This window comes from Magnolia sinica, chromosome 1 (genome assembly GCF_029962835.1).
Source record: "Magnolia sinica isolate HGM2019 chromosome 1, MsV1, whole genome shotgun sequence".
NCBI classification, from domain to species: domain Eukaryota; kingdom Viridiplantae; phylum Streptophyta; class Magnoliopsida; order Magnoliales; family Magnoliaceae; genus Magnolia; species Magnolia sinica.
This window is the reverse complement of record NC_080573.1, coordinates 118,166,512-118,175,973: the sequence shown is the minus strand read 5'-3', so window position 1 is coordinate 118,175,973 and position 9,462 is coordinate 118,166,512.

Genomic DNA, 9,462 nt, shown 5'->3' with positions numbered 1-9,462 from the left:
CATCTTACTTGTTGAAGTCTCATGAGCTAGGCATGGTGGTATGGGATACTATGCTCAAGTTGTCGACCTATAATAGGTGACAAGCCCCCGATAGTGACCTTGAGCTTTCTCAATATATCCGTTTATAAATTGAACTACTAATAGTTGGGCTAATCATGTATTTTATGGCATATGAGCGATAAGTGGCTAATTTGGATACTGTGGTAGCACATACCCTTTCTCGAGGTATTTTCCCTAGCTCCTAGACTATTGTCGATCGACCCAATTTATGTCAGCTAGTCACTTATGCCCATACTCATTGTAATTTTTCTAGTGACTAGCCACTTGAGAATGGATATGGGTTTTACCCCACTCGTGGGTTTTGCCTTAATTGGCAGTTGGATGAGCATCCCTACGCTGATGTGCACATGCATACATCTATGCATTTCAATAAGATTGCATTATGAGTTGTATTGTATGATACTCATTTTAAAACTATCATTTGCTAGTGTGAAAGATTGCAATCTCATTTGTTATGATCATTATAAATGGTTTAGTGTAGACCTATCTTGGCAGACGATGTTTGACTATTGTGATGGTTTGGTAAATCTTGAGGGGAGTACCTCACTAGGATAGCCATTGACGCTATCGAACCATATTCAGTGGTGCAGGAGACATAGGTGATGTGCAGGTTCGTGATCATGTGAAGCATGAGGAACTGGATGAATCTTACGTCTCTACATTCTAGATTTCATTTATATTGATTTTGTACTTTTTTATACTTGTAAGTTTTGAGACATTGGTTTGTCCAAGCCTATGGGCAGCCACTTGTATATCTTGTGTATTTGGAATGTATATATGGACTTCTCCTTTATGCTTGATTTGTTGCTCTTCCACTGCAATGCTCGCTTAAAAAAAAAAAAAAAATCATATTATGAAATGTAGGTTATCTTTAAAGGTTAACACTCGGGATTTCGAAAAACTAATACTAAATTCAGGTTACAAAATCTAGGGTGTTACAAATGGTATCAGAGTGGAGTTTGGACAAACTAGGCCTTTGGAGAATGTGACTTATAGAAACCTCAAAATATTCAAGTTAGGATATTGGAATTAGAGATTTAAACTTAAGTGAATCTCCCTTAGAATTAGGGAAATTTGGAGAACATAGATACTCAAACTTAGGTTTCCTTAAAAAACTATCAGGATAGATGTTTGCATTTAGAAACAAGCCTTACGCATTGTGGTTAACTCCTTGCCCACCATGATGAACATAAGATCAATCAAGAACATTACTTGAATTAGACCTTCAAAGAAAAATTGAAAAAAAAATCTAAAATTTGAACTTTTCATAAACTCCCTCTAGTTAGAGGCAATATTTTCACAAAATTTCAGCAATTTGAAATAAATAGAGGTGAGTTATAGATTGTTGAGAAAATTTTCACCCTTAGACTGAACTTTGTTATTAAATTTGAAAATCTAGATGAACATAACAAAATTCTAACTCAAATTTTTATGTAGAAATTTAATCTTGAACATTTTTGGGTTGTGCATCAAATAATCATAATGCGTCTAAAAGTGTAATAAGCCATTTAGGCTTATTCTTTATGAAAATGGAAAAATTACATGATATTCTTCAAGTGTCTAGAATGATCAGGACCATTAACTTATGGACTTGTGGCTTAAGAGAAGTGTACACAGTCTAATCTTGAAAAAGGAGAGCTAGCGATGTCCTTGGGGGAGGTGAATAAGACAATGCCAAATAATCGAAATAAATGCAGAATATGTAAAGAAGACAAAGATCTCAATTGTCTGAGTATTGAAACATTGATTCTAAATAATTTGTAAGACAACCTTTTACCTAAAATATTAGGCAGGACAACTTTATTTCATGAATATCTTTAAAATCAATCTTTCAAACTAGCAAGAGAAGATAAAATGATTACAACATTCACCACAAGAATGAAATATTAAATAACATTCAATCACCAAAAAGAATAAAGCATTCACCACACGGCACAAGGAGTTATAGTGGTTCGGTGCTTAAAACAAACACGCCTACTCCACTCCCAAAATTACTACCCTCGAAATTTTGGCTTTCACTACAATAAGGTTTTCATAGGTTCACCTTAACCATCTGATACAATTCATTGTGATTTTCACGGGCTATCACAATAAAAACCCCTTTTGTGATTTTCATGGGCTATCACAAATAAAAATCCCTTTTATAATTTTCACGGGTTATCACAAATAGAAACCCCATTGAGATTTTCACAGACTATCTCAGACAAACCTCATTAAGATTTTCACAGGTTATCTTAGAAAAATCTAAAATGAAATACAGTAAATGTACTTATCTTCAAATAGAGATTCAAAGACGTGGCAGAAGCTTATAGTAGAAGAACTTCTTTCTTGAATGTAGATGGTGCAGTGTTCAATCAGACAGAAAGAGTCTAAAGTTCTATAGATATTATAAATGAAAAACCCAAATGCTACTTGATTCAATTCTCTTAGATCTCAAAGAAGAGTATAAATTATATATCTTCTTAGAATAAGATTAAAAAGATCTTGAGATAAGTGAATTGAATAAGTTATAAATTAAATTTATGAATACCAACAGATAGCTTGTTGAGGACTTAAGCTTCTCTCTCTCTCTCTCTCTCTCTCTCTCTCTCTCTCTCTCTCTCTCTCTCTCTCTTATAGAAGGATTATAGTAAATTTTTGTTGAAATTTAGAATGAGAGAAAGCCTCAATTTATAGGCAAAGAGGTTGGAACTTTGGCTAGGCTAAGACTGGCTTCGGCTGGCTGGATTCCACCGGATTCGTTCCAATGGCTCTCAGATCGCACGAGATAAGATTCATCCAAAATTTGGCTAGCCCGAGGTCAAATTCAGCCGGCCGAATTCCCATAAAAATCGAAGATTTGTATTGCTGGAATTTCACTCGAACTTTCTCGGGCTAGCCGAACCAAAACTTAGGCTAGCCCAATTTTCAAAGGAATTTGTTATTCTATTCAGGCTTGAAGTTAGGCTGGCCAAATTCTAGGGAAAAAGCACTTATAAAAACCCAAGTTAATGAATTTTTGAAAGTACTTAAACCTAATGTCTTTCTAAAGTTATACCACCTGTGTTTTAACAAATATATGAGACACATTGTCTTGAACTTTGACTTGATCTTGTCTTGAATACGGGTGTCGATTTCTTGAGAAAATGTGCCGATCTTGAGTTAATATTCAGGTATGTAGAGTATTTATGATTCCATACTTGTGATCTGACCTTGAAGTACTTTTGTCTTATGAAATTTGACAATCTATGTGTGCTTAACATAACAATACTTACAAATATAAATTCTTCTTCATGGGGTGATTACAATGATCTCAATGTCCTAATCAATCAAAAGATCGAGATTCACCAGGATTAGAAAATGATATTGATAAAGTCACTACCCTCGTTAAGCAGATGATTGATGTATTTGGTTCAGATCCACTATCATTATTTGTTTGTATTAGCCCAAACACACAAAAAAAAAAAAAAAAAAACATAAAAGATTATTTTTACTCTAAATAGTGGGGAACTATCACTATGAATTTAAAAACGAAAAAAGAAAAAAGAAAAAAGAAAAAAAAAGATATAATATTCATAATATAACTCTTATTTACAAATATTAGTTGTCACCTAAATAAACTCCTTATCTTAGAAGATACCGTAGGAAATTGTGGTGTTCGGTGGCATTGAAATAAATCCCTAACTTTTTGTTGGTACTAAAAAGATTTCTAATCTTTAATTAAGCCTATATACATTATTCAAGCTGCTAGAAAAAAGAAATAATAATTGTGGCAAATGTTAAATATAGCATGTCAAAATCCAAGTTATGATGGCACACTTGGACATAGTTGAGATATTATGATAATTTTACTACTTTTAAGGTTAATAATTGGGACGTACGTTATTAAATCTCAAGGGTGAGATTTTCTTTAAGGTTGGTAGATTATAAAAACCCAAGTTCGTTTATCTAGTTACACGCACTTAGACACACTCGTACATACAAACATATTTCATGGGAAAAGTATTGAATGCATAAAAGCACTAAAAAAATAAATTGTCCCCATTCTTATTCATGGTTGAAATATTGAATTTCAGAGATAAAATTCTCTTTAAGGGTAGTAGACTGTAATAGCCTGTACTTTTTTTAGTACTTGGGTGTTACCATATAGAACCGATATGTTAATATATGTATATACACATGTGAGTTCATACGCTCACAGGCATACATGTAGAAGTTCATCAATCTACCAAAATTTGATCTTCATCTATAATCTAACCTAAATCTAATCGGTAGTAGTAATCTTCATCCATAGACCAATTCATCCTATCATTGATTTTCAAAATAGACAATCACATCATCATGAATCAACATTGAACTTCATAAACTTATTGCTAGGATTCCAATGGCGATGAAACTCCAAACCATACCTTGTTGGATAATGTTCACTCCCCAAATATAGGGTTGTGATGTAATAATAAACTCGGTAAGACCGAGGTCGAATCCACAGGGACTGAAACTTGTACGTGATCTGAAACTAACTAGATATAAAACTAGCAAAAAGATGTAATCTAAATCCAATGTAAATTGATGAATAATGGTGAGAGATTAATCTAAACTTAAGGAATTTAGAGGAAGGGAAACTAGGGATTCAGAGGATCCACTTGTAGAGATCAGGGAGATCTTATGCCTGCATCAGGAATCATGAAACTCAAACTGAACTTACTTGATTTAGTCTTCACGAGATGAATGGTATATGAATTAGAATGAATTCCATCACCAAACCATACCCAAGAGACAAAGTTAACAACAGAATTAAACTAATCACCAACCAATCAACATGCTATGAAGGTTAGGAAGGGTATCATCATCTTACCATGCCCAGGAGACTATGGTGAACAACAGGGCTCCCTGACGTCATAAAAAAAAAGGAAATATTCAAAGCCATTGCAGGCCCATTGTAATTTCAGTCACAATAGATCATTAAATACTAAACACATTCCTTCCATAATCAACTAAAAATAAATTTAGTTCATGAGTTTACATTAAAAGCATAGTATAGAATCTCTCATCTCGCTACAGGCTTCACCTCTTAGCCCTAGCTAAGAGGTTTAGCCACACATGAATGGGCTGAACAAAGCAACAAAATAATTTATTTATTTTTTTAAAAAAGAAAAGAACAAGAAGGAAAGAGAGAACCAGATCTCAATCCTCTTCCAGCCTCACGTTCCACTCAGCCATAAAAAAAACTCCAAGCCGTGTTCACGTCCAGCCTCCCTTTCACGTCCAGCCTCTGGTCCCGCTCACCTTTTTCTTTTCTCCAAACCTTTCTCCCTTTCCTCCTTATAGGCAGCCGAACATACCCCCCGCAGGCGTGCTGAAGGGGGACTCTTTTCTCTCCGTCTGCGGTCAGGAATCTTCGCAGATAAGTTGCTGCGGAACTCCATTAACGTAGCAAGAAAAGAAACGTAGCTGATTTGCGTTAACTGCGGGACCCATGATCTGAGTCTAAGGAGAAATCCACCCTATCCATTAGATGAGGCTAGAGATTCTGGTCGGGAATGTAAATTTTTGGTCGTCTGCTGATGCGGCACACTGGATATTTTATCTACCATCCATCTTGCATTTAAAGGATTGAAATCCGATCCTCGTTATCTCTTGGACTTTTATCACCTAGGTCTTGCTCAGATGGACCGTGGGATTCTAATGGATGGTCCAGATTGGACCCTTGAGTTCAGATGGTGGCCCACAAGTATCAGCCGGCGCCCCTGTTTCACGCCAGAAGAACAGAAGTTTCCGTTTCTTTTGAATGAGAGTCGGTGGGGCCCAAGAACAATGTCCGAAAGTAAATCCACTCCGTTCATTCGGCTCATGGTGAAAAACCAATTAAAAATGCATACTTTTCTTGATTTTAGTGCGGCCCACCGTATCACTTATTTCCATTGTCTATCCTGCGTTTGATCATTTTTTTACACGTGTGTGCATAATGGGACGAAAAGGACATCTAGGTGAGGGTTACGCCCCACCTATTGATCGAATGGATGGTCCAGATTACCAGAATACCTGATGGGTGGGGCCCACAATCAAAGCCCGAAAAAACACTTCGAAGACGCTGTTGCGTCTTTGGATTTTTTTCCAAATTCATCGGTCAGCGCAACGCTGACCGATTTGAATTCTTGTGGTACGCGACGGTGCCTGTACAAGCTGTGCACATGCACCGCGTGTGTGGGTCCTACGGCGATGTATTCTAGAGATCCGATCCATCCAACCATTGTCCCATCTCAGTTAAGGGATTGAGACCAAAATTGAAGCATATCCAGATATCATGTGGGCCCCACATAACGATTCAAGGGGTTGATCTGTCCGTTGGGCCACTTCCGGAGGGATCTGAGGGTTGAAATTCGATATGAACAGTTAATTTGTGGGCCCCTGTCCATGTATAAAGTTTCGAGCTGAACGGATGGTGGGAACCCTGTGATCATGCATTCTGGATGTCTTGCGGGCCACTTAAGCTTTAGTTTCTCGATTTTCTTGGATCTTTGGTGTGCAAATCTATCGATCTTGGTCTCCTAGGGTCCGTCGCTTGCCTTGGTGACTTCAAACCGTTAAATCCATGCTTTTAGTACCCTTTCCCAGTCCAGGCTCGTGAATACGCCCTACAACACAAACATGATTAAATCAGGCCATTAAATAGTACTATGTTTGTAAATTCATGCAATCAATGGGGTCTAATATGCAATATTTGACCCTCAACACCACCCTCAACCAGTATTTTGCTAGTCCCAAGCAAAGTATGCAAAAAATAAATTGAGAATTACAGGACAATTTCTATAAACTTGAGTGATTTTTGAAAACAATCCAGAACTAGAAGTCTAAGATTCATGATTGTTGGCATTACTTTCTCCTGAGATCAAGCTCACGGTAAACTTCATAATCAAGTTCAGATATTAATCCATCAATTAGAACAATTCTAAACATTGAGTTCCATGAGTGTATAGTGTAATCTCGGCTTAACATTATTACAATTCACTTCTCTATTTCAGGATATCATTGGTAACCAACAAGAGAATTCATGACAACCAAACCAAAACCTGCCTCATAGTTTGTCTTTTCATTCTTTCAGCTTTTGATTCTTCTATTCAAAGTAACACTGAGGAAGGGAATCAAGTCCTTACCTATAGGGAGCAAACCTATGGTGAAGACTGTACACACCACAAAATTTTATTTTATTATTTTTTTTTTTTTTCACATATCATTCATGGTGAATTAAGTCTACACCTATAGGGAGCAAACCTATGGTGTAGACCATTCGCCCAATCCTTTCAAGCTTAGTGATCACCAAGGTAATCCTTTAATATCAAATTGAACCCTTAATGTGCAAGCGAGATGTGTTTTATGAAATCATGACTCAATCAATATTTAAAACCTCTAACCATGGATTAATAGTTCGAACTTAACTGTGAAATCTAACAAATAGCTGAATTCAAGAGTCATAAACATCACTTGTCTTGTAATGCTAAATCCAAGATGGCTACCAAAATCACTTCAAATTCACAAGAAATTCCAGAAAAATTAAAAATTTTCACAATTTTTGCTCAAGACCGAGAAAACACTGATTAAGAACCTAATCTCCCACCCCAACCTGAAATCTACATTGTCCTCAATGTAAAAGAATAAGCATGCAATGCACATGAGACAATGAAAGTAAATGAGAAGTGATGGGAAGATAATACCTGAACGAAAGAATCAAGAGATTTTCCATAAATATCTAAGTAAAAAGGGGGTCAGTACAAGAGAGAAACCAATAAAAATAAAGATAAAATCCTACCTATACCACTTTCGCAGGTGCTCTCGATTGCATTTAGCATATGCAACAAGCCTTTAAACCCCTAGGTTGCCCCTAGTGGACGAGTTGTAGTCTCGTGAGGGTTTGCAGTAATGTTACCCACAAACATTGAACTAACTAATGATAAAGACGAAATGAAATGAAGAGCTGGGTTGCCTCCCAGGAGCTCTAAGTTTACCATTTTCAGCCAGACAAATAAAGCAACTACCCTCGCCCTATGAAAGCGATAAACCTACCTATACCTCCATCAGACTAGGAGATCAATCCTTGTAAACAGGAGCAGTCAGGGTCATGGACATGTCCTCTGAATCAAATTTCTCGACAAATGGTTTCAATCGATGTCCATTGACTTTAAACTCCTTGCCATTGTCGGGATCTCTTATTTCAACGGTCCCATGGGAAAAAACAGTAACAACAATGTAAGGGCCGGTCCAACGAGATCGAAGCTTACCCGGAAAGAGATGTAATCGAGAATTGTACAAAAGGACCTTCTAACCAGGCGTGAATGATTTTCGTAATATGTGTTGGTTATGAAATGCTTTCATCTTATCCTTGTAAATCCTCGAATTATCGTACGCATCATTCCGGATTTCCTCAAGTTCATTCAATTGAAGTTTGCATAGCGAGCCAGCGTTGTCCAGATTGAAATTAAGATTTTTGATCGCCCAGTACGCTTTATATTCCAGCTCCACAAGTAAGTGACAAGCTTTCCCATAGACAAGTCTAAAGGGAGACATTCCAATAGGGGTTTTAAAGGCAGTATGGTATGCCCATAAGGCATCGGTCAATCGGATTGACCAATCCTTACGATCGGGGTTAACCGTTTTCTCCAAAATGTGTTTAATTTTCCTATTAGAAATCTTAGCTTGCCCACTTGTCTGTGGGTGGTACGGGGTGCTCACCTTATGAGAGATACCATATTTATTCATTAAGCTCTCAAATGGTTTATTACAAAAGTGTGAGCCCCCATCACTAATGATGGCTCGAGGCGTTCCGAATCGAGAAAGGATGTTTTCTTTTAGGAATTTAATGACCGTTTGATGGTCATTAGTTCGACACGAAATCGCTTCGACCCATTTAGTGACATAATCCACGGTGAGCAGAATATACAGATTTCCAAACGATTGAGGGAATTGTCCCATGAAATCGATGCCCCAGCAATCAAATGCTTCAATGATAAGGATGGGATTCAAGGGCATCATATTTCGACGGGACAATGCTCCCAATTTCTGACAACGCTCACAAGCTTTGCAAAACTCATGAGTGTCTCTAAACATAGTGGGCCAGTAAAAGCCACACTGTAGAATCTTAGCCGTGGTCTTTTTAGTAGAAAAGTGACCACCACAGGCCTGTGAGTGACAGAAGGAGATGACGCTCTGATGCTCATCGTCTGGTACACATCTCCTTAGGATTTGGTCTGGACAATATTTAAATAAATAAGGATCATCCCAAAAAAAGTTGCGCACCTCGGTGAAGAATTTCTTCTTATCTTGCGCAGTCCACTGTGTTGGTATGGCACCTGTAGCAAGATAATTAGCGATATCAGCAAACCAAGGTAAATGGGAGACTCTGAACAGTTGTTCATCAGGGAACATGTC